Source organism: Neovison vison, chromosome 12 (genome assembly GCF_020171115.1).
Source record: "Neovison vison isolate M4711 chromosome 12, ASM_NN_V1, whole genome shotgun sequence".
NCBI lineage: Eukaryota > Metazoa > Chordata > Mammalia > Carnivora > Mustelidae > Neogale > Neogale vison.
The window spans coordinates 59,170,998-59,197,675 of NC_058102.1; the positions used below are offsets into that span (position 1 = coordinate 59,170,998).

General features: G+C 39.7%; 1 protein-coding gene across 1 annotated transcript in view; it reads left to right on the top strand.

Moving 5' to 3' along the window:
* The window catches only part of DERA (deoxyribose-phosphate aldolase), a 115,610-nt gene that overhangs the window by 189 nt on the left and 88,743 nt on the right, over positions 1–26,678 (top strand). The window lies entirely within an intron of this gene.

A 26,678-nucleotide genomic window follows, 5' to 3' on the forward strand; every position in this document is an offset into this window, starting at 1 on the left:
CCCTGGGGTCTGCTGCCGGGGTGCTCGCCCTGGCAGGAAGCGGCGGCGCCGGGTCGGTCCGCCCCCACCCCGAGCAAAGGCCGGTCCGCCGAGACTTAGGAACTCTTGTGCACATTGGCACCCAGGCCTGGTGTGGTGAGCGGAAGACCTAGGAAAGGATTCGACTTCTTATTTTCCAGCTTAAGTCGTTCACCTTCTAGCTCCCTGGTTGCAAAGAACAAACTCCAAAAACAAAACCCCAAAACCCTCGAGCCCCAAAACAAACAAAAACCTCCAACCCAAATAAAACAAGATAAAAACCTTCTTCACCCGCTCAGTGGAACCCCTGTGCGATTTAATGCTGGATTTCCGTAATTTTACCGCAGCCGTACCCCTAAAACGTCCGTGCTGGTGGAAGAGTTGTCAGATCGCTGTGCTGTATAACTCACTGTAAACTGTGTATGATTTTAGAAGTACAGAGATTTGTGAAGGCACCTGAATTATTTCATCATTTTTCATTTTACTGATATTATCAAATATGACTGGCAAGAAGAATTTAGTTCTGATTTCCTAAAATGTAAAAACTTTGTAATTCAAACATGAGACCCACCATCAGAGCCAAAGGTTAAGGCTCTCAGTTTAAGGATTACAGCTGGGATATCTGTATCCTGGATCTTCATTTTAGCTGTGTGACTTTGGGCAAATTACTTGATCACTCTGTGCTTAAAGTTCTTAATCTGTAAAATGGTTGTACTTCTAAGGGCGATTTGGAGATCAAATGAGAGGATTTAAAGTGTTTGGTACTTTGTGGGTAACTAGGAAGAGTTAATAATAGTATGGTATAGAATTATGGTTTTAGGCCTGATTTTCAGAAAATTAGTTATGATTCTATATAATACATACAAGGCACTTTTTTTCCTTTGAAAGTGACTATCCTGAAGAAATCGTCTACACTTCAAGAGGTAGTCCAGTACTTTTGTTAAATGGTGACCATGTGTCTTTATAAATACACTTGATTTCTTCACCATATTGATTCTCCTTTAGTCATTGCCCTTTATTTAGCAGATTATGTTTTAAATTCTAGTTGTATCCCTGAAATGTGGACTTTGGTAATAAGTGAGTGTTCCCTACATTAGGAGATCCAGAAAGATAGTGAATGGGGGTACAGGAATTGAGTGTAGGTCTTACCTTAATATTTTCAGGGATTTGGCTCTCTAACTTTGTACAGATTGAGGACAGTCCACTCTTTTGCCAAAACTTAGACATTTGTTTATTGTTTTTCAAGAAATACAATTGAAGCCATTTTTACTTTCTTTTTAAATTTTTTATTATTTATTTATTTTTAAAAAAGATTTTATTTATTTATTTGACAGACAGAGATCAGTTAGGCAGAGAGGCAGGCAGAGAGAGAGGAGGAAGCAGGCTCCCCGCTGAGTAGAGAGCCTGATGCAGGGCTCGAATCCAGGACCCTGAGATCATGACCTGAGCCGAAGGCAGAGGCTTAACCCACTGAGCCACTCAGGCACTCAGGCGCCTCCATTTTTACTTTCTTTTTTTTAATTGGCATAATCGACACATGACATTTTGCTTTCTTTATTAGAATGGGCATCATATCCCTACATTTGTTAAAGTAGCAAAACAATTGCTATATAGAATAATAGTAAATTTGATTTTTATGCAACTATTTAAAGGATCATAGTTTTGTTTTATTCTCTTTGTTTAAATAAAATCATAAATTTCAAAGATTTTTTTCCTTCTCTGGTATTAATCATTAATCCAGACAGAGGTTTAGCCTATAATGTAAAATAAGTTATTTGAATTACTTATGTATTGGTGAAAAAAATCATTCAGTATTAATTTATGCAGTATATTAACTAATGCCTTTTATAATTTTCTAATTAAAAGTCTTTTCGAATAAACACGGTCACTGCTTTTTTAAAGAAATTAACTTGTATTCCCTTGTTACAAAAGGAAATCATGTTTATTGTAAAAATGTTAGAAAATACAATTAGCACAAAAAGACTAATATTATTACTAATCTAATCAGTTATTTATATTTTAGTGTGTATAGTTCTAGTTAATAGTTAATAGTTAATAGACTTTTTTAAAATAAATAGGCTCATTTGAGACTGAACCTCATCCTCATGTTAAGACCCTTTAGGGAAAACATTCTTTTATCATGGCATTTTGATATGTGAAAGAAAACAAATCCTCTAACTTTAATGTTAATTTTTATGTCCGTGTTTAGTGATCAGTGCTGTCTGCTTAAGGTGTTTTATATTTAAAACATTCTTTTCTGATTTTCTCCAACTCAAGCATAAAGCTAAAAAGCCTTTTTCTTTGGGCAGTGTTTGCCTTTAGTGGATAAGTGACAGCTGTATCCTCATAAAAGCTTAATCAATTTGGAGTCAGAAGGGGGAAAAACCCCCTAAATCTGGGCCTGGTATTGAGTAGCCTATGGCTCTGGCCAAGCTACTTGATTTGTTTCCAAGTAGTTCAGTGGTTGTCAAAGCTTGCTTCCTGGACTAGCAGCATTGACAGTGTATGAGAACATATTAGAAATGTAAGTTCTCGGGACGCCTGGGTGGCTCAGTTGGTTAAGCAGCTGCCTTGGGCTCAGGTCATGATCCCAGCGTCCTGGGATCGAGTCCCACATCAGGCTCCTTGCTTTGCGGGGAGCCTGCTTCTCCCTCTGCCTCTGCCTGCCATTCTGTCTGCCTGTGCTTGCTCGCTCTCCCTCTCTCTCTCTGACAAATAAATAAAATCTTAAAAAAAAAAAAGAAAGAAAAAAAAAGAAATGTAAGTTCTTAGGCCCTGTTGAGATCTTAATGAATCAGAAGCTCTGGGGTGGGTTTGGGCCTTCTGAGTATTGATCAGTCCTCTGAGGGGTTCTGAAGCACACCCAAGTTTGAGAACCACTAGCTTAATGATCTCATGGTGCTATGGAACGCTTCCTGCCCTATGTATTCTATTAAAATGGACCTATGTTCTTTATTTTCCTAGGCACCTCCAGAGTTTTGCCTAAAGTGTAGCTACAGCATAGGCAGTGATCTTTCTTTTTGCTCACTGACGTGTCTCAGGCACCTAGAATAGTGTCCACCATACCACAGGCCCTCAAACATGTCTGTTGAATGAACAAATGAATTTAGAACTACTCCTTGCTTAGGAGAACTGGGGCATCCACCTAGACCTTCTGGATAGGCAGGTGCTGGTGGATGGACACCTTCCTCTTTTCTGAATGAAATTTAAATTTGTTACTTTTATGTCAAGAGGCTTATGAAGGATGTTGACTGTGTGGCTTCCTTTCACAAATGTGATTTTCTTTGGAGGCATCTGGAGAATGAGGCTATTGTATTAGGTGACTTCTAAGGATCTCCCTACTTGGTATCTGTATATCTGTAAGCTCTTGTGTACAGAAAGAAAAATTTCAAAGTTCTCTGAAAAACAGTTACAAAAAAAAGTAATTTCAAGCTGAATTTTAGTTTGGAGGCATAGAGACAATTCTTGGCTTTCCTGTATAGCATTAACAAGAGATGGGCTTAGGCATTTGTCCTCAATTGGAATGACCAGGGACGATGATGCCTGAGGAATATGAAGATTCTTTTACTCTGTGGAGGTACTCTCTGTAGTGCAGCTTAGAACAAACAGAAAGGGTAGCTTATTTGTTTAAAACACAAATAAAGGAGATTAGCTTTGGCTAGTTGCCAAACCAAGAACCATGATGGATTTTGTATTTTACGAAGCACATTTATTCATTCAAAAAGTAGATCTAGAGTACCCGTTGTGCCCTGGGTAGTATTACCTTGGATACAAAATGGACAAGGATAGTTCCTGCTTTCACAGACCTGGCTCTGATTCAGGGGCTGGGCATCACGCCAGAGCTACAATTAAAATGATTGCAAATGTGATAAGCAGTTATTTTTCATTTATTTTTGTCTAAGAAATCAGATAGATATGCCTAAACTGTACCTTAAATGGGTTGTGATAACCGAGTGTTCTGTCTTCTTACATTATAACTTTTACTTTCCCTTGAGAAACTTAGATAAGAACCAAGAATATAGGGAGCTCATTTTTGCTCCTGCTAAAGCACAACTTTGATGTAGAATGTAGATTTTGGTAATAGTGATTTTTTTCCACCGCAAAGTTATCTTTAAACAATTTTTTTTTTTAAAGATTTTATTTATTTATTTGACAGACAGAGATCACAAGCAGGCAGAGAGGCAGGCAGGCAGAGAGAGGAGGAAGCAGGCTCCCCGCTGAGCAGAGAGCCCGATGTGGGACTCGATCCCAGGACCCTGGGATCATGACCTGAGCTGAAGGCAGCGGCTTAACCCACTGAGCCACCCAGGCGCCCTCTTTAAACAATTTTTAAAAAAATATTTGGAATGAAATTTTAAATCTTAAAGTTAGGCCAAGCACAGGATGCTTGAGAATAATTCTTTAACACCGGCCATATGCCAGACACTGTGCCTAGATGCTAGGTACAAAGATAGTAGTTAATTTTGAGTTCCAGCTATGTGCCTGGGCCTTGCGTTAAATACATTTTTTTGTTATCTCAATTACTCATCACAACGGCCCTGTGAAGATTCTATTATGATGCCCTTTTTACAGATGGGCAAACTGAGGCACAGAGGGTTTTAAGTAACTTGCCAAAAACCAGTTAAGCAGAGCTTAGGCAGTGCTGATGCAGCAGAGCCAGAATTCAAACCTAGGTGGTTTGGTGCTGACGCTGCCTGCTTCACCACCACATGTGGTCGCTGGGTGCTAGCTGGGGGCCTCAATCTGTAATATAAGAGAAGGCAAGTCAACAGCTGGTGACCATCTTAGGTTTTGCCTGTGTCTTTTCTTAAAATAAGTCACATCTTTTTTTTTTTTTTTTCTTAACCTTTTTCTTTCTTTCTTCTTTTTTTCCTTTTTTTTAAAAAGTAAACTCTGTGCCCAGTGTGGGGCTTGAACTCATGATGCCAAGATGAAGACTCAAGTGCTGTACAGCTGAGCCCGCCAGTTGCCCACCCACCCCGCCCCAGTAATCCACATCTTAACCACTGCAATTTGTTTCAGAGAAGATAAAGTTTATCTTCAGAGAGAATGGGAATATCCAGTCTTTGGCATGTTAGGAGAGTAGGTTTACATGTTACTGAGTAAGAAATTTTCTGGGATGACATGTTAAAACCAGCCTTTCTCTGGGAACTTTTTTTTTTTTTTTTAAAGATTTATTTATTCATTTGAGAGAGAGAGAGCGCAAGAGAGAGAGAGCTGGGGAAGGGGCAGAGGGAGAGAATCTCAGACTCCCTGCTGACCATGGAGCCCAAGGTGGGGCTTGATCCCACGACCCATGATACAAAGACATGAGCTGAAACCAAGAGTTGGATGCTCAACCAACTGTTGCACCCAGGTGTTCCTGGGAATTCTTTATGTAGATATGCTGATGTGCTTCAGGGCATCATAGAGTGAGGACCTGGGAGTAATTGCCAAGTGATCAGAGTAAAGGGGTTTTAGGTTTTTTTGTTTGTTTGTTTGTTTTAATTTTATTCATTTATTTGACAGAGAGAGAGACCACAAGGAAGCAGAGAGGCAGGCAGAGAGAGAGGGAGAAGCAGGCTCCCGAGCAGAGAGCCGAGCAGAGAGCCCGATGCGGGGCTCAATCCCAGGACCCTGAGACCATGACCTGAGCCAAAGGCAGAGGCTTAACCCACTGAGCCACCCAGGCGCCCCAGGGGTTTTAGGTTTTTTAATTCCTTTTCCTTGTCTCTGTATTTTTATAAAACTCCAGCTCTCTTTAGGTGTACCTTGGCTTGCTGGGTTTAAGAACCAATCCTGTCTCTTGATGTCATCTTAAGATTAAAAAAAAAAAATAAGAAAGAAAGAAAATAAATACTGAGAATTTGGGGCATCTGGATGGCTCAGTCGGTTAAGCATCTGCCCTCAGCTCCAGTCATGATCCCAAGGTCCTGGGACCCAGTCCCACTTCTGGCTTCCTGCTCAGCGAGGAGTCCACTTCTCCCTCTCCCTCTGCTGCTCCCCTTGCTTATGCTTGCTTGCTCTCTTCCTCTTTGTCAAATTAATACAATCTTTAAAAAAATACTGAAAATTTGTAATTATTTTATTTTGTTGATTTGAGATGAATTTTGTTCATTTTGTTTTTTGGATTTCTGAGACCTCTGTAGTTATCTGAGAACTGAAGTCTCTTTAGTTGTAAACAAGACAAACAGTTTAAGGCAACAAACAAGGCAAACAGTTTAAAATCTATAGATTTTAGGGGAGAAATGGCATAAATCAACCTTGAAGAATTCCATTTAGCTAGTTAGTGAGACAGAAGGATGTTAAAATCTGTCTTTGAGTTACAAAAGCCAATCCCTGCTTAAAAACAGTAGGGTAGCATTTTCTTTATTAGATGGCATGTGAAAATTTGGCTGTAGCTTAGGTTAAGTAAGAACGGACTTTAAAACTTTATAGATTTCTGCAGAGAGTGGCCCAAGTGGAGTTAACCTGTGATTTTTTTAACATTAAAATTGATTTGTACAATATTTTAAGTTGGTGTGAATTTTATATCTGGATCCAGTTACTTTTTCTCCTTAATACTTAACATATGTATATATTTTTTAGGTTTAATAGGGTAATTTTCCAAACATTTTCTCTTTTAATTCCGGTAATCCTTTGTGGAAAAGTATTAATTATCTCATTGATGAGAAAACTAAAGCATTGAGAGCTTAAGTAAGTTGTTTAATGTTTCATAGTAAGAGTTGAGATCATGATTCAAATCCAGAACTTCTGGTTGAAAGTTCTTTGTACCATAGCTACGTGGCTACGTGTGTGTGTGTGTGGGGGGCACCTGTATGCACACATGTGCATGTATGCGTGTATGCTTATGCACGTGTTCACAGTATTCTAGGTGCTAGGAAAGAAAGATAACACGAAAGTAATTATTTTTATGTAATTATGATATTGGTAATGATGAATTTATTATCCCATTAAATATGAAATATAAACCAGAATAACAGAAAAAAAATTTTTTTTTTTTGCTCTACTTTCTTCTTTTAACTTTAAAACAGCCGCAAACTTTTAGGAAAGTTGTAAGGATAGTAGAAAGATCTTTTTCCTCTGAACCATTTGAGAAAAATGGCCGACTGACATGATGTGTCACTACTTCTGAATGTTTGAGTATTTCATCAAGGATCTGTTTCTAAATGGCTACAACGGCATCGCAGCCATTAAAATGAGATCATTAACATTGCTGCATTATTACCATCCAGTCCGTGAATTTCGTTCAAGTGTAGCCAGTTATTCAAATAATGTACTTTATTTAAAAAAAAAAAATCCAGCTCAGAATCACATGTTGCCTTTGTCCTGTGTCTTTAGTCTTCTTCAGTAAGGAATCATTCGTCTTTGATTGACTTGAAGGGTCTTCACACTTTTGCAATCTATAGGCCAGTTGCTTTGTAGAGTGTTCCTCAGTTTCTGTCTGCATTGTTTTTTCGTGGTTAGATGTAGGTTATGCATTTTTGGTAGGAATATCACAGAACAGATCTGTGTTGTTCTTGTTGCATCCTCTTAGATAAGCACACCATTTTGATTTGTCTCATTGTGGATGATGCTCATTTTGATCACTCGGTTAAGGTGGTATCTGCTAGCCTTCCCACAGTCAAGTTCGTTTTTAACTTTTGTGATTAATATGTATTTTGTGGGGGTGTAATTTTTCTTGTTGTTGTTCTTTTTTATCCAATGGAGGGCTTCAACTTATAACCCTGAGATCAAGACCTTAGCTGAGATCAAGAGTTAACTTGCTGAGCCACCCAGGCTCCCCTGTGGGGTGATGCTTTGCAACTATTTAAATATCCTGTCTCTGCAAACTTCTAATTTGCTTATGTTTGCTTGTTTATATTAGTATGTATTTGAGGTTTCGGATCTTCCCAATGGGTCATAACTGTTACTGTTATTATTTAATAGTCAGATTGTTTCTGATTTTGGTAATGGGAGCCCTGTCAGCCTGGCGTCTCTCTTCTTTTTGACATGACTGTTACCTTTTTTTTTTTTTTAAAGATTTTATTTATTTATTTGACAGAGAGAGAGATCACAAGTAGGCAGAGAGGCAGGCAGAGAGAGAGGGGGAAGCAGGCTCCCTGCTGAGCAGAGAGCCCAATGTGGGACTTGATCCCAGGACCCTGAGATCATGACCTGAGCCAAAGGCAGAGGTTTAACCCACTGAGCCACCCAATCGCCCCATGACTGTTACTTTTAAGTACTTTCTCATTTTCCAGCTTCACATCCAGGCTTATTTTATGCTTTCCCTGCCGTAGCACCAGAGCCAGCCATTTCTCCAAGGAGTGTTTCTTCTGATGGATAATGGTATTTAGAAGCCAAGATCTGGGCAGTTGGTCTGCTCATGGTAAATGGAGTGTCTCTGTTCCCAAGCCTCCCACTTGGCAGAGCTAGAGAATGTATGTACTTTACACACACACACACACACACACACACACACATACATTGACTCTATATTTATCTAATTATCATCTATCTATATCTCTCTCTATAATAAAAACCTTGCTTATCCTCCCCCACCCTGCCCTCTCCAAACAATGGTCAGAAAGGGAAGGGGGGACAAGAATGCATCTTTAAAATTTATTTATTTATTTATTTATTTAAAATTTTTCTTATATATTATAAATTTCTAGTTTAAAAAAAAAAACAAAATACGTGGAGTGCCTGCTGTTCATGGCACTTGTTTCTGGATGCCTCTAGTAATGGCTGGGATTTCAAAGTAAGCATTACCTGTTCTCTGCTCTCCCTGGAGCTCCCAGTCAACTAAGGGAGACAGTCTTGTAAATCATTATGGAGAAGTAGTCAGTTTGCAGAGATACAGAGGAATTCACAGACCGTTTAGGGGAGGGGATATTTTTGACAGGGAGTAGTTTCTGCAGAGGGATTGAGTAAAACCAGTATGGTGTATTTCGTTAACTGTAGGAGCCCAGTTTTTAGATTTCTAGTGTAATCTTCTCATTCTCTTATAAGGGCTAAGAGTAATATTTTAATGAAGAAAGAAAACAATCCTTCCTCTTCTGTGTATGAAATACATACACAGTCAATATTATGTACATTTTTAGATTTTAAATTGGGCATCCTTTTATGAATGCTTTTTTATCTTATAAGTCTTCTACTGTTTGTGAGTGTTGATGACGCTGTCTTTTATTATTCTGATACTGTTCTGATAAATGGGAAAAAAACTATAAAGTAATAATCGGGGTTGGTCGTATAATTAAATAATTGAAAGTCCTCCATGGTGCCTCTTAAGTTAAAAAAATTTTTTTTAAGCATCTAAGCCCTGTGGATTTTAATTGTTAGGAAGGAAGAGGAACTTCAGGCGCTCACTTAAAATGGGATGCCTCTGCCAGGAAAGAAAGACTAGTAAATAGGACAGCAGATAGAGCCCTTGAGGATGTGATTTAAACATGTCACTCGAAATTGTTTAAGTGGAGAGCTCTGCCCTTTTAAAACACTGTCTGTCACTTGAGGTTTGGGTCACCTTGAAATGTGTTCGTCTTTGAGTTAAAGGCATAAAAAGGCACTTTGAAATTTTTCAGTTAACTTTGGTGCGTGTTGTGTGTGTGTCTAACGGCTGTACCTCTCGTCAGCTTGCCTCAGCTGTAAGTCAGTCCCCTGGAAACCAAAGTGGTTTCAAGAGAAGGATAAATGTTTCATCTCAGCTCCAGCAAACTCTACAGAATTTTTAAAATGTTGAGACACTGGCTGCAACTTCTGACTTTCTTTGTATAGTCAGGTCTTCCTCCCCTAAAGCAAAGTCTGGGATAAGAGTAGCTTCTGGTAATTACTTCCGGAAAGACTGCCACTTAACTGGTGCTTTGGTTCTTTTGGAATGTGGTTAATGATGTCAAAACTGCCGTCTTTGGGGGCGCCTGGGTGGCTCAGTGGGTTAAAGCCTCTGCCTTCGGCTCCGGTCATGATCCCAGGGTCCTGGGATCGAGCCCCACGTCGGGCTCTCTGCTCAGCGGGGAGCCTGCTTCCTCCTCTCTCTCTGCCTCTCTCTCTGCCTGTCTCTCTGCCTCCTTGTGATCTCTGTCTGTCAAATAAATAAATAAAATCTTTAAAAAAAAAAAACAAAAAAAACCCTGCCGTCTTTGGAGTCTGGTAGGAATATCGGAATTAACTACTCTTGTAATCCAGATTTGGATAAACTTTTCAACTGAACACCTATTGGATACACTCCTGTCCCCATGGCCACAGGGTAGGAGAGAGAGAGAGAGAGAGTGTGTGTGTGTGTGTGTGTGAAGTTTTATTCAGATTTTATATTTGACACTAAACTAGGTGTCCAGAGTACTCAAGGTATGCAGACCCCTCATCTCAGATGTTGAGATCCTTGAATGAACATTTCTGAGCCCCTCAGTAGCTTTAAGAATCCACAGCAGGGGGAGAAGCCCAGGAATCTGCATTTTCCCAAGCTCCCCAGTGGGTTCCTGTGAACACTTCAGATTCAGAACCCTTAAGGAAATTGTAGAGTAATCCAGATTAATTACAGAGTCAAAGAATCTTCAATTACTCTAAATCATTTTTGACAAATCCTCTGTCTGTCACTTTTTTACATTTAATTACTTTATCATATTTTTTTATATTTGGCTAGCAACATTTCTGTAAGCAAGTTTGAGCAGAAATTAGCCTTTTATTTTTTGATTGCAGGAAGTGAAGAAATCAGCATGAAGGCATTTTGGAAAAATCAAGGGGGTTAGGCAGGTACATGGTTGCACCTAACTGAAAGTGCATTGTATTTGAAAAGGAGCACATTTTATACAAATAATGCCAATGACTAATGGGAAATATAAGTGCTTTTCATGGTGATTTTGGAAATTGACCTGAGTGTATCTTCTCCGTGTTCTCAGGCACTGGAGCAGACAGACCTGAAGATTTCTCATTACCTGGAGATGCAAGATGATCTACCAGGAAGAGTGATTTAGTTAATTTCTTGGTGGGAAAAAAAAGAAAATATTGATGTTTCCTTGGAGATTATTAATTAAGTTTGTATTGTGAATTCGGTGGGAAGGTAGGTTGTGACAATTCTTGTTATATTTGTATTTGGCCAAGTAGCTCAAGCTCTGTACGTTTTGTGTTGAGGGAGATTTTTTTTCTCTTTAATGTATAGGGAGAAACTTCAGTGCTTCTGATAGTTTTCCAAAGAAGAAACAAGAAACATATCTTAGTCTTCTGTCTTGTCTTTTTTTTTTTTTTTTTGACAGAGATATCACAAGTAGGCAGAGAGGCAGGCAGAGAGAAAGAAAGGGAAGCAGGCTCCCCGCTGAGCAGAGAGCCCGATGCGGGACTTGATCCCAGGACCCTGAGATCATGACCTGAGCCGAAGGCAGCGGCTTAACCCACTGAGCCACCCAGGCGCCCTCTTAGTCTTCTGTCTTAAAAAGCAGAGTTTATTTTCCTTTTTTTTTTTTTTAAAGTAAGCTCCACGCCCAGCATGCACCCCATGCTATGCTTGAACTCAGGACCCTGAGATCAAGACCTGAGCTGAGATCAGGAGTTGGATGCTTAACCGACTATGCCATCCAGGTGCCCCTATTTTCCTTTTTCTTTATTTCCCAACTTTTGGCTCTTCAGGATACAATCATTATTATAATTCAAATTCTTTTATTCAGCAGGTGTATACACACACACACACACACGTGTATATATATATATATATAGAGAGAGAGAGAGAGAGAGTACCTACTGTATACTCTGTACTTTCCATGTCTTTGTGAAAGGCACAAGAGCAGTAGAAATTAGGAGTCCCTGCCCTTGAGAAACTTCCCTTAATCAAACTACAGTCACTGGGGAAGCTCACTGCTATACCCATAGAGACTTTGCTTGTCATCACCGTATGCAGCTGCCCTGTTTCAAATGATGAACCAGTCAACATTGGCTTATTAACCTTTAGATTATCATTTTAAAATACTGTGGGAAATCTATTCACATAGGCAAAGATCTGATCCAGATTTCTGTGAGTGAAAACACCTCCATAGATCTGGCTTCAGGAAGAAAAAAAGTCTGTTTGAATCTATAGATGGATACTGTGTTTGATTGGTTGTGGTATTCCCTTGGTAATTACATAATATAGAGAAACGGTGGGGGGGGGGCATAGTGATTAGCATGAAGCGTCTAGGCAACAGCCATCGATGCTAACAGTGCTCCCTAAACAAAGTTGTTTTTGCATATGACCGTGGTTACTTTTACAGACCAAGTTGAAATTTGGTATCCTGTGGGATGAATGGTGGGAATCTATTTGGCCCTGTATGCCTCACTGAATGCATTTTGGTTTATTTGGGAAGAATGTAGGATCAGGACTTCAGCATTTTTTCCTACCTCTGCATCTGGTCCTGTGATCTCGGGCAGGGGATGTCAGTGTACTGGCTTACGTGATGGAGGCTCTTCGGTTGTACCTCTGTCCAACTCTGGTGGGGGATGTTGATAATGGGGGTAGGCTGTGTGTGTATGAGGCAGAGGGAGATGGGCAGTCTCTGTACCTTTTGCTCAATTTTGCTGTGAACCTGAACTTCCCTAACAAATGGAGCACTGGGTGTGATGCACAAACAGTGAATCTTGGAACACTGAAAAAAATAAAGTTTAAATTAAAAAAAAAAATGAAGTCTGTTTAAAAGAGATGGGCAGTCTCTGTACCTTTTGCTCAATTTTGCTGTGAACCTGAACTTCCCTAACAAATGGAGCACTGGGTGTGATGCACAAACAGTGAATCTTGGAACACTGAAAAAAATAAAGTTTAAATTAAAAAAAAAAATGAAGTCTGTTTAAAAAATTAAACAAAAAATCAGACACATCTCTGAGAATCCTTCCAGTTCTGAACTTTTGAATCTTCTGGTCATTACTTAGAATTACTATTCTGTGGAATCATAGGTTTATGATGTTCCCTGTGCTTGGAATTCATAGGTTTTTATTCTTCCCCTGGCCATCACTGTCCTCTCTGGCTTTTGAGGCTCTAAGTTCCAGTGATTGTTTTACATTCCCCTTTCCCCCTTCTCTGATGATTGAACATGATTGAATACATATTTTCTTTCTCTCTAGATGTTTCATGAGTGTAAATCTTGACTTCATAAATCTTTATGTAGGCAGAGCCTTTTATTTTGTATTTATTCCTCTGCATGGCAGAATATTGATTATAGTCTTACTGTATCTTCCATAAAAAATATCTTGTGGATTCACCCCTTTTTCCTCTCTTTTATTCCTATGCTAGGCTTGTTCTGTGACATATCTAAATCACAATGGTGGCCTCCTAGCTGATTTCTCCATGTCTGGTCTGTCTTATCGGCCCCAGGAAAAATCTATATTTGGCTCAACTTTTTCTTGTTTGTTCACACAGAACAAATTACATTTATCTTCTTAGATTTTCTATTTTGATTATTTGGCTTCTTTGAGATGTACTACCATTTCATGAGAAGTATATACCCCTACTTAATCAAATTAACATAACCACTGTCTTTAGTCAAAGGAAATACTTGAGTTAGTGGGGACAGCAAAATAGTGCTCTCAGGAAGTAGTGAATGGGTTTAGCTAGAGAGGACGTCTCACAAGACTGGAAGTAGAAAATGTCTATTAAATTCCATTAAAGATATATGTCGAATAGTTGAAATTAAGTAAATGTGTTCCTGACTCTACTGATTGTATGTATAGCATTTTAGAAGTAAGTTGGGTATAAAATCATAGAGACCTGTGTTTGAGTCTTAGCCCTGACGTGTCCTGAGTGACCTTGGACAAGTGATTTCATCTCTGAGTGTCAGTTTCCTCATCTGTCAAATGGAACTAATGCCTGCATGGCAGAGTTAGTGTCAGTATTCAATGAGAAATACTATTGGATCACCCTTAACTTGATAAGTGACTGATAGATGGAGGCCATTATTCCAGTAATCTTCCAAAAATACTGTATGTTTGTTTGTTTTTTAAGATTTTATTCATTTATTTGACAGACAGAGAGACAGTGAGAGAGGGAACACAAGCAGTGAGAGAAGGAGAGGGAGAAACAGGCTTACACTGAGCAGGGAGCCCAATGCAGGATTCTCTCCCAGGACCCTGGGATCATGACCTGAGCCAAAGGCAGACACTCAATGACTGAGCCACCCAGGCAGCCCTAAAATACTGTTTCCATTATTTTATCTTTTCTCTGAAGAGTCTTTGTTTCCTCTATTGGACTGTTCATCACCGTCTGCTGAGGTCCTTTGCCTTCTCTTCTGGTACCTACTGATTTCCATCTTTTGTTTATATGTTGTCATGATACTTTATTAATAAGCCACTTGAGGGTAGGATCTGTGTTTGTTAGGTCTCTGTATCCTTCCTTGCACTTAGAACAGTACTTTTCATGATGTAAGTAATTTGTTTTTAATCAGCGTTTATTTATTTATTTATTTAAAATGATTTTATTTATTTTATTTGACAGACAGAGATCACAAGTAGGCAGAGAGGCAGGCAGAGAGAGAGAGGAAGAAGCAAGTTCCCTGCCGAGCAGAGAGCCCGATGTGGGGCTTGATCCCAGGACCCGAGCCTTTAACCCATGACCCGAGCCTTTAACCCACTGAGCCACCCAGGCGCCCCTAATCAGTGTTCATGGAATGAATGAAGAAGCACTGTTGCCTTTTCTAGAAACTTACTGTGGTTTTTTATTGCCTGGTGTGCAAATTCCAGCACTTCTGTTCTTTCTTTGAGGATCCTGGGTCATTTGGCCTCCTCTACCCGCCCCTGCCCAGGTCAAGCCAGATCCTCTGCCCCCTTCTATGGAAACTTACTCCTCCTATTTGATAGCTATCTTTTAACCCTTACTTATTTTGATTTTTTTTCTCTATAAGTTTTCTTCTCACCATTTTTATCACATTTCCCTTAACACCAAGGACAATAACTACTATATAAGATGCATACCTATCCGTGAACTTTGGAGAATGGATCACTGTGGAGTATTTCACATGTTTAAAACTTATGTCACCTGGGGTGAAATTTTTGTAAAATTAACTATCTCTAAAAGATGTTTTGGTCTATTTACAAAGGCAATACACAGTCATTATACAAGTTTTTGAAAATTCTTAAATATAAAGAAGGAAATAAAAATTCCCCAGATTTATCCCATGGAGCACTAGAACTCTGAAGGTTTCGTTACTGTCTGACGGATAGTACATTGAGTAGAATTTAAGAGTTTTTGTGAGCTTGGAGTATCATCGTTGCAAGCATGTAACTCTTTGTGAGTTCTCAGATTGTAAGTACTCAGTAAATACTAACTTCTAGTATAAAAGGCATAAATGGACTCATGAGGCTTTTAGAGCTACTTTCCTCTAATTAGGTGGCGAGGCTGCTTTGCTTTTTTGGTTCACCGAGTGCATTTTTAATAAACTTTTAAATTTCTCTCCTGTGATCACTCTTCTGTAGAGGTTCCTACCTTCTGACTTGTTTGCTGTTTCTAATGTGCTTGAGACAAGAGCCTCAGGGTTACTAGAAATGTGAATAAATAAACTAAGAGCAGGAGGGTTCTGGAGGAGGTTCTAGTAGCCTTCTGCAGTTGGGGATCTGCATGAGAATTGAGCCTTACTGCCTTAAGGCATCCATTATATTATCACGAATTAAGTTCTCTCTAGTGCATCCAGAAGGGTATTCTCCATGAGGCAGAAAGAGAAAATAGTCATTCAGATCATTTTTTAATTCTCTGGTCCAGATGAGGAGCCTTGTGTGGGAAATGCTGCTGGGCTCTCCTAACGAGTCGTGTGCATGCACACCATCTGTGGATGCTGTGAAATCCCTATTCACGGATCAGAGCCCTTTCCTTTCCTTGCTCTTTGATTCCTGGCAACATGCCAGAAAGGTAAATTTGAAGCCTGCCTGCTTTTCTTTCTAAGCAGTGGTTTACTGTTATCTCATGTCACCAGTTCTATATTAGGCTCCTGAAGGATTCTTAATAAATATATATTGATGGACCAATTGATTCTTTTTAACCTTTTAATTATGAAGGTTTTCAAACATTCACAGAAGTGGAGAGATTAGTGTAATGAACTCGTATACCTGTCCCCCAGTTACAACAGAAATCAATGTTGCCACACTTGCTCTACTCGCCCTCCTTTTTTGCTGTAGTAACTTAAACTCGAAATGACATCCTGCCATTTTGCCCCTACAGCTTTGATGTGTATCTCTAGGAAAACATTCCGTTGTTACAGAACTACATTTTGGATTGTATGCTAGACATGCCACGGGCAAGCAATGAGAATGGGAAAAGGCCAGGGGCGGCGTAGATCCACCTTTTGGATCATTCATCCCGGAGTAATGAGAGTCAGCTCGTGTCGGGGATACTCCTTACGAAGCAGGGGACGTTTTGCCTCTGGGTGCACAAGCCTCTTGTTGCACACCTTAAACTCCTCTGAGGGGTCTACTTTCAGGGTACCCATCTCCTTGTTTAAACACTGGGAGAGGGGCACCTGGGCGGCTCAGTCGTTAAGTGTCTGCCTTTGGCTCAGGTCATGATCTCAGGGTCCTGGGATCGAGCCCTGCATCAGGTTCCCTGCTCAGCAGGAAGTCTGCTTCTCCCTCTCCCACTCCCACTGCCTGTGCTCCCTCTCTCACCGTGTTTCTGTCAAATGAAATCTTTAAAAAATAAATAAATAGATAAATAAACACTGGGAGAACAGAAAGTACACTTCCCACTCATGTTTGAGAGACTGATGGCATCAAGAACTATGTGTACCTGGGAAAGCTAGCTTTAATAAGTACTAAGGAGTGATACTTTAATTTTGTAATTTGAAATATTTACCCTTAGGGAATATTGGGTGATGTGGGGGGGAGCCTTCTTGCTATATCTGAAATCCCACCATTTTCTCTTCTGGCCACTCTGTGTTCTGTCGAGTCGACCTTAAGTCAAATCTCTCAGCCTTCTCCAGCTGTTAAGTTCTGCCTCCAGACAAGAGTAGCCTTCTCTGTGAAAACAGGACAAGACCCAGCTTCCCTAGAGAGCTGACACAGTTGCATGACTTCCACAGCTGCTTCGGGTCCCCCTCCGCCCCTGCCGGCCCCGAGGAGCTGGCTGCGGGAAGCCCAGGGTACCTGGGGTGCACCTCCAGAGGGAAATGCTTCCAGATGAACGTGGCCGCCATGTTGTTATCCTGGAGCTCACTCAGACCAGCTTCGGAGTTGGCCCATCTAATGACTTTGTGTAAGGAGGGGCGGCGGGGCTTAAAGTTTCTGATGACTTGTCACAGAGCATCTGAAAGAACTGGGAAAATCAGCCACCTTGTCAAAACCTGTGCCATGAAAGAACTTGGTGAGGAGACACTGCAGAAGGAGCTGAGGTGCTGGGGGAAGCCGTGTTTTGAATCAGCACCCAGCAGGTGGTGCATACCACTCAGATTCAGTTTGGAACAAATATTCCCAGGCAGTGTTGGCAATCACTGTGCACCATAATGTAGCGGGGGTTTGTTTGTTTGTTTTGGAAGACAATATCAACTCGAGCCCTGTCTGCTTACAGGCAGGGTATTTAGCACATGTTAGATGCCTGCTACTTAAGGGGTACACCTACATGCCAAGTTCCTTCTGCGTGTGTTTAAATATATTTTTGAACACAGATAAAGGCATTACCAGAGAGCATGAGACGGTGGTAAGTAGGGTTCTGGAAAGCATTTGATATTTTCTGTAAGTCAAAGGGTACGGAGGAGGTGATTTAAGGCTTACGTAATACATACGGTAGCTCTACCAGAAATGTTTCTCTTTCTTAAATTTTTCTTTTTCTTTCCAAACTTATTTCACTTTGGCTGTTCGCTCAATTCACATAGTTTAAAGGGTGAACTCTTTGTTCAAGTTTGAGAATTTGGTTCTGTAGTTCTAGGTGACCTGGATTAAAATTTTCTGCAAACAGATCTGTGCTTGAGATAGTTACCCATTTAATTACATAGAGATTTTGGGGGCAAAAGGAAGTTGGACTTTGAAGTCAGACTGCCTGGGATTCAGATCCTGATTCGTCCATCTGTGATTTTTGAATTTGTACACTTAAAATAAGGTGGTGGATAAAGGCTAGGTCGTAGAATGATTGCAAAGATTAAATGAGGTATTACAAGTTGAGCAGCTGGCCTGGTGCCTGGAACGTAGTAAGAGAGAATTATTTACCCTTCCCTTTACACAGATTCAGTAGGGATGGTGGAAAGTTCTGACCTTAAAGCCAATGAATAACTGATTTTGAACAAGGATTTTGTTGACTAGACTGTAACGTGGGGTTATGAGGAAGAGATTCTAAGGGCCTAGGGCAGTTGGAGCCCCAGTGTTTGCTGGAATGTAATGGGGTTGAAACTAGAGATGTACCCAGTACCTTTACAGTGATTTGCTTTCCTTCATTTCGAAATATGATAGAAGATAGGTATCACTGGGGTGTTTGTTTTTTGTTTGTTTTTGGCCAGACGGTAATTTATTCATCCCATATTCTTTTATTTTTCTAATTTTTTTTTCTGCCATCAGCATCTGTGGAAACTGATCAATACCCAGACTATGGAGTAGGTGTTCATTCAGGTCAGTCTCCTTGGTGCCACTCTATGACCACGTTAGGTAAATAATCATAGACAAGTACTTCTATGCCATTCAACTAGAATAGCAAATTTTTTTTGGTAAAAGTAGGCATGGGTTTCAAAATTCAGATATACAAATTTTATTTTTATTTTTATTTTTTAAGATTTTATTTATTTGAGAGAGAGAGTGAGAGAGAGACATGAGATGGGGGAGGGTCAGAGGGAGAAGCAGACTTCTGCTCCCTGGAGCCCGATGCAGGGCCAATCCTGGGACTCCAGGATCATGACCTGAACAAAAGGCAGTCGCTCAAATGACTAAGCCACCCCACCCAAGTGCCCCAAATATACAAGTTTTAGTAGCAGAATTGTAGTGATTCTCAGTAGGTCATTTAAAAAATATTTGTCTAAAAGGTTAAATATCAGAAGTAATATAAATTCACAAACTTTTGGAAGTAATTTAACATCCTTTATACAACTTGCATGCATAGTTTAGTATATCTTACCATAGAGGTAAAACTTAAAAGTAAATGTTCCTGGGAAAGGTCATCTGTTACCTTAAAATCATGAATAAAGTGCAAATGACCAATAATATGAGATTTAGGTAGGACAGTGTATGGTGAGAAGGATATTGAGGTACTGGGTAGTAGAAATGGGGCAATAGGTTTTAGGGAAAAAAAGACTAGGTTTTTTTGTTTTGTTTTTGTTTTATTTATTTTATTTCATTTTATTTTTTCAGTGTTCCAAGATTCATTGTTTACACACCACACCCAGTGCTCCATGCAATACATGCCCTCCACAATACCCACCACCAGGCTCACCCAACCCTCTCTCTCCTCCCCTCCAAAACCCTCAGTTTGTTTCTCAGAGTCCACAGTCTGTCATGCTTCATTGCCCTCTCTGATTTTCCCCTGATATATATATATATATCTCATATCATCTTTATCTGTTCATCTGTTGAAGGGCATCTTGGCTTTTTCCACAGTTTGGTGATTGTGGCTATTGCTGCTGTGAATATTGGGGTACATATGGCCCTTCTTTTCACTACATCTGTATCTTTGGGGTAAATACCCTGTAGTGCAATTGTAGGGTCATAGGGTAGCTCTATTTTTAATTTCTTAAAGAATCTCTACACTGTTTTCCAAAGTGACTGCACCAACTTGCATTCCCACCAACAGTGTGAGAGGGTTCCCCTTTCTCCACATCCTCTCCGGCACTTGTTGTTTACTGTCTTGTTGATTTTGGCCTTTCTAACTGGTGTAAGGTGGTAACTCAGTGTGGTTTTGATTTGAATCTCCCTGATGACTAATGATGATGAACATTTTTTCATGTGTCTGATAGCCATTTGTATGTCTTCTTTGGAGAAGGGTCTGTTCATGTCTTCTGCCCATTTTTGACATGAGTATCTGTTTTGTGTGTATTGAGATTGAGGAGTTCTTTATAGATCTTGGGTATCAGCCCTTTGTCTGTAGTGTCATTTGCGAATATCTTCTTCCATTCCGTGGGTTGCCTTTTTGTTTTATTGACTGTTTCCTTTGCTGTGCAGAAGCTTTTAATCTTGAAAAAGTCCCAAAAGTTCATTTTTGCTTTTGTTTCCTTTGCCTTCGGAGACCTGTCTTGAAAGAAGTTGCTGTGGCCAATGTTGAAGAGGTTACTGTCTACATCTCCTCTAGGATTTTGATAGACTCTTGCCTCATGTTGAGGTCTTTTATCCATTTTGAGTTTATCTTCTGTATGGTGTAAGAGAATGGTTGAATTTCATTCTTCTACACATAGCTGTCCAACTTTCCCAGCACCATTTATTGAAGAGACTGTCTTTTTTCCACTGGATATTTTTTCCTGCCTTTTTGAAGATTATTTGACTATAGATTTGTGGGTCCATATCTGGGCTCTTGCCTCTGTTCCATTGATCTATGTATCTGTTTTTGTGCCAGTACGATGCTGTAAAAATAAGAATAGGTTTTATATAAATTCTAGATTTCATTAACTGGTTATTCTTTATTTTCTTGAGCTTAATGTACTTAGTTAAATTTAAATGAAATAGATTTTATTATTTTTAGTTCTATTCTGTAGCATTTAAATAATGTTTCTGATATTTCCATGGATGAACTGTGTGCAGGTTCATTGTAGCATGTCAGTATCCTTGCAGACTCTTACTTGTATGACTTGCACAGCATCTGGCACAGGTAGTAGCTTTATGAATAATCTTTTCAGTTGCCTTATGGTATGAATGTATTTAGTATCCACATTTTTGGACATTTTCCAAATTTTAATTTAAGAAGGTCTGTCATCAACTCTCTCATTGGAGAGGAAAGAGTTAAATAGATTTTCTTGGCAGCTCTTAGCTCCTGGAATAATTGATCAAATCTTCTCAAAGGACTGAGAGTTAGATCTTTACCCAACAGGGGGCCACAGTTGTCTAGCTTCTTAGTGAATTTCTCTGAGGTCTAATGATTCTTTCTGAACACTAGGCACATTTAGGGGCTTGGGGGAATTCTCATCAGAAGTTTTCCTAGAGTACGTTAAATTGAAAGACTGTGTATTTGGAAATCCAGACAGGGTGTATCTTCATGAAAGTGTAAAGGAGTAAAACCAAGATCTGAGCAATGAAATGCCTTGTGATGTGGGAAATTTTGTCTATTAGCAATTTTATTTAAGATGTTAATTTGACCAAAAGCATGGAATAAGTGATTTTTAAGTGACAGTTTCAAAAGGTATTGTCAGTTTAAGGATTAGTTCTTAGCAGTGTTTGGTATATAAATGTGTGTGTGTGAGTGTGTGTGTTTCAAATTTGACAAGCATGTATGAAATCCATGTAGATCCCAACTTGCTTTGCCTGGCAGAGTCACAGGCATAGATAGAAGCTGAATAACCACTACTTGATTTAGGTGGACAGAGTGAGTTCATTTCTTAAAGGTAAAGGATAGGCCAGTTAGACAGTAAAAAAATCTGTTGAGAGGCACGTATGTGGCTCAGTCAGTTAAGCATCTGCCTTTGGCTCAGGTCGTGATGATCCCGGGGTCCTGGGATAGAGCCCTGAATCATGTCCCCTGCTCAGCAGGGAGTCTGCTTCTCCCTCTGCTGCACCTCCCGCCATGGTCTCTCTCTCTCTCTCTCAAATAAATAAAATCCTAAAAAAACCAAAAAACAAACAAAAAAAAACCTGTAAAGAACTTTTTGTCTTCTTGCTTCTGAGATACTTTCTCTTACCCTTATAAAGCAAATCATCTGAAATGTAATGATATTTTAGTCATGGTGTAAGTCCATATGTTAAGTCTTAAATGTAAGTCCTCATGGTTGGTAAGAAAGGAAAAGCTGCCTCATTTAGGCATATAATAGTTTCTAATGACATTGCTGAAATAGAGGGAAAATTAAGTAGCAGAACAGAACGTAGAGAATTATTGGGAGACAATCAGTGACCCTTAATGTTGGATGTGGCCCTGGCAGCAAATCTCTTGGGGGAATTATTAGAGTCATAAAGGAATTTGTAAATATCCAGTAGTTTATAAACACCAAGGAGAGATTGGCTCTTTGGTTTTAATCTTGGGCTCAAACTCTCAAGATCTCAAAAAGATCCCTTTCAGAGAACAAGAGAAATGTAAACAGTATTCTCCACACCCTTCTGTTATACAACATAAAGTCTGTTGGAATTGTCTTGATTAATTATAAAATGCTTCCCCTCTCCTCCCTTCTAAAATATTATTTTATTTTTATTAATCATATATATGTGTGAGTATGTGTATATGTATGTATATATAAGTATATATATATACACACATATATATGTATTTATTGACCATAGATTATACTAACTCCATCCATGTTGTCAAAAATGGAAAGGTTTCATTCTTTTTTATGGTTGAATAATATTCCATTATATATATATACACCACACCATCTTTATCCATTAATCTGTTGATGGACACTTGGGCTGCTTCCATAATTTGGCTATTGTAAATAATGTTGCAGTAAATGTAGGGGTGTATATAGTTTCTGCATTCTTTGGGTAAGTACCTAGGAGAGGAATTACTGCATCATGTAGTAATTCTATTTTTACTTTTTTGAGGGCCCTCCATACTATTTTCCAAGTGGCCGCACCAGTTTGCATTCCCACCACAGTGTACAAGGTTCCTGTTTCTCCACATCCTGGCCAGTACACGTTGTTTCTTCTGTTTTTGATTTTAGTCATTCTGACAGGTGTGAGGTGGTAGATATGTCATTCTGGTTTTGATTTACATTTTCCCCTATGATGAGTAATGTTGAATATCTTTTCATGTGTTTGTTGGCCATCTGTGTATGTTCTCTGGAGAATGTTTTTTGTTTTTTTTTTTTAAAGATTTTTATTTATTTATGAGGGAATGGAGAGAACACCATCAGGGGAGAGGAGCAGAGGGAGAGGGAGATGCAGACTCCTGCTGAGCAGAGAGACTGATCCCAGGAGCTTGGGATCATGACCTGAGCCGAAGGCAGACGCCTAACTGATTAAGCCACTCAGGCACTGGAAATGTTTCTTTTTCTTTTTCTTTCTTTTTTTTTTTTTTTAAGATTTTATGTATTTATTTGACAGAGAGAAATCACAAGTAGATGGAGAGGCAGGCAGAGAGAGAGAGGGAAGCAGGCTCCCCGCTGAGCAGAGAGCCCGATGCGGGACTCGATCCCAGGACCCTGAGATCATGACCCGAGCCGAAGGCAGCGGCTTAACCCACTGAGCCACCCAGGCGCCCCATGTTTCTTTTTCTTAATAGCTCCCTTTTCTCGTTTTGTGGATGAGGATGTTACTTATAGTCATTTTCAAGTTTTCTTCTGCTTCCTACAATGTTTTATTTCCTTTAAGTACCCTCCACTCCCTCATCTCTACTTCCTTCCACTTGTTTTGATTCTGCATCTTTCTCATTAGAAGCTTTCCTCCTGTAACAGATAATCCTTTTTGTCCATTTATATTTAATAATGAGGCATTTGTGTGGTAAAGAATTTAATCTTGTCCAAAGAGGTGTCTCTTTTTCCCTTGGCCCATGGGTGGTCATCTTAAGCTTCTGAAATGTCCTGCCATGTAGAAGTGTCTTTGTTTACTTGGGGGCTTTGGTCCATGACAGATAGTCTAACAGTGTGGTTCATGTTGAATGCTTTGGGTCAAGTGGTATCTGTTCTTACCCCTAAGGGCTAGAGACAGCATTTTTGTGGCCACTCCCCAACAAAAACTTGGGACACCAAGGCTCAGGTGGGCTTCCTTGGTTGGCAGTGCTCTTCATATTCTCACACGTTGCTACCAGGAGGCGTTAATGCTGTCCGTTGCTCCACCAAGAGAGGACGGCTAGAAGCTCTGCATTAGAGCTCTCCTGAACTCTGCCTCATATGTCTCTTCCCTTAGCTGATTCTAATCCATATCCTTTTGTTGAGATAAACTATCACTATGAGGATAACAGTTTTCTAGCTTTTGGTAAGTTCTGTAAGCCTTCTTGTAAATGATTAAATCTGAGGTGGTCTTGGGGATCCGTCCCCCACAAGCTTGCAATTGGTATTAAGAGTGAGCCTTGTCTTGTACATTTCCTCCAAGCTCTGTAGCAGTGAGAAGCTCATTTGAACCTTTCTATACATTGATGGGGCTTATAAACCATAGAGTGATCTTGCTGGGCCGTTTCATTGAAAGACTCCAAGTTCAGTGTCTGCGAATCTTTTTTCTCAGCGTGGGCAGTTTTTGCAGAACTGAATCCTCTGGTCTTTTGCTTAGGCGAGCATAGCCCTAACTGCTGGTGTGTTCAGAGTTGAGTAGGGGGAGGGTAGTAGCACTGAATACCAACTTTCATTTATTCCTTTTATTTTTCTCTATAATAGTCTTGACGGCAGAAGCAATACAGGGTGTTGAGTGAGCAGATACCTAATGTGTATTGAGCATCAAGGAAGGATTATGGATACCTATAGGTGGGCAGAGGAAGCTAGCTAGGTGAGAATGGATGGAATGGTATTCTAGGCAGAGGGCTTGTAAATTAATTTGAACAGATGTGTCAGTTTTACTTGGGAAGGAGGAGCAAGGAAGGAATCATTTTGTTAAAATGGTCCATATAATCAGAAAAGTAGTACCAGGGATATAATACCACAGACAGTTTGTAGATTGAAGGAAATACCTCTGTTGGTGGTTAATTATGTTAACTAGCCAATACCATATTTTTTTCAGATATGTAATAAAGGCATTGAAGACCTAGAGTAAATTTTTGTTTAGAAATCAGGATTTAAACTTACCACACTGGGTATGTGAAGTTTGACTTCTCATGAAAAGTTGAATATTTAGATAAGTCATATATTTTCTTGTTAATCTGTATTGAGTTCTTTGTTGACTTTGCCTTCCAGATATCACAAGCTTTTGGTTTCATAATGGTAATCTGGCCAACTAGAGTAGTTTTAAGTAGATAGTGAAACTTAGATTAGCTATTGCTTCTACCTAAGTATTTAGATGGCTTGAAGAACTTTTGAATTTACCTTTAGAATACTAAGGAATAATAAGGAAAGTATTATACTTTCCAGGTTTAAAACTTTCAATGTCTTCCATTTGTCTATTGTGTTCAATTCAATCTAATGTTAATCTTCCAGTCTTCGCCTTTCATGATATGTTCCTAGCCTGTCTTTCAGCCTTTGTTCTGTCTCTATGTTAAAAAAAAATTTTTTTTTATTATTCCTGAACTAAATTTGAGTTATTTCCCCTCAATGTTTTGCTTAGAATGCTGCTCTTGCCTTCTCAGACACCATCTCTACCTTAGAGAATGCATGTAGGGTTTCTAAGTTACACTTGTTCAGAATATCCCTTCAGGATATCCCCATTTTATTTATGTCTTCATTTGACATTATAATTTGATATCAAAGGCAAAAGAGCCTACCCATTTGGTTTACCTTTTTACCTTAACCATTTAATTAATTTATTTATTTTAAAGTTTTATTTATTTAAGTAATCTCTACAGCTAACATGGGACTCGAACTCACAACCCAGAGATCAAGAGTTTCATATTCTTCTGACCAAGACAGCCGGGTGCTCTTCTTTTAACCATTTGATTTGATTTGATTTGATTATTTTTTTAAAAAAAGATTTTATTTATTTATTTGACAGAGAGAGAGATCACAAGTAGGCAGAGAGGCAGGCAGAGAGAGAGGGAGAAGCAGGCTCCCTGCCGAACAGAGAGCCCAATGTGGGGCTCGATCCCGGGACCCCGAGATCGTGACCTGAGCTGAAGGCAGAGGCTTAACCCACTGAGCCACCCAGGCACCCCTCTTTTAACCATTTTAAATTAAGCTTTAGTTTTTTCCTTCCACGTTTTTATTTTTTTATTTTTAAAGATTTTATTTATTTGACACAGAGAGAGAGAGATCACAAGTAGGCAGAGAAAGAGAGGGGAGGAAGCAGGCTCCCTGTGGAGCAGAGAGCCCGATGTGGAGCTCGATCCCAGGACCCTGGGATCATGACCTGAGCCGAAGGCAGAGGCTTTAACCCACTGAGCCACCCAGGCGCCCCATCCCTTCCACGTTTTTAAACAAGTAAGTGTTCATTATATGGAACTGGGAGAATTTTGGCTATATTTTTTCCCTTTTTGCATTCTACCATATACACCAACTGCTCAAATAAATTAATACTGGTCTGGTATTTCAAGTCTGGAGTGTCTTGTGTCTGAATTTCAGTGTTCTCTGTGACCTGGTACCACCTTACCTGGGTGACCATATGTTTACTCTGAAACTTTTTTGCCATTATTAGTGTTCTGGGAACAGGCTATAACCATTCCTGTATTGGTCTTCCTTCAGACTATACCCAGTAGTTGAAATGTGTTCCTTCTCCTTGACCTGTGGTTAATTTCTACTAATCTCTCAGGGCAGGTTGGCTTGTTGAAACCTCTGGCCAGCCTAGAGTTCTCATAATGACAGAGTTGGAGCTAGCACCCGGTCTCTTGCCTTGTTCGGCACTGCCATGCCCTCTATAATGTCATGCTTGCTGTTCAGTGGATTGAATGATGCCTGTGGTTAAGGCAATCAGAGAAGACCTACACTGTTAAATTAGCTAAACTGGGAGAAGACCTTGAAGGACACCTATTGAGTGCCTGGCATGGGATTGGTGCATCATTAACAGTTGTCCATGGTTTTCCAATTCCAAGTTCAATGATGACGCAATCCCAGAGCCAGAATGTGGAATTCCTTTTTTCC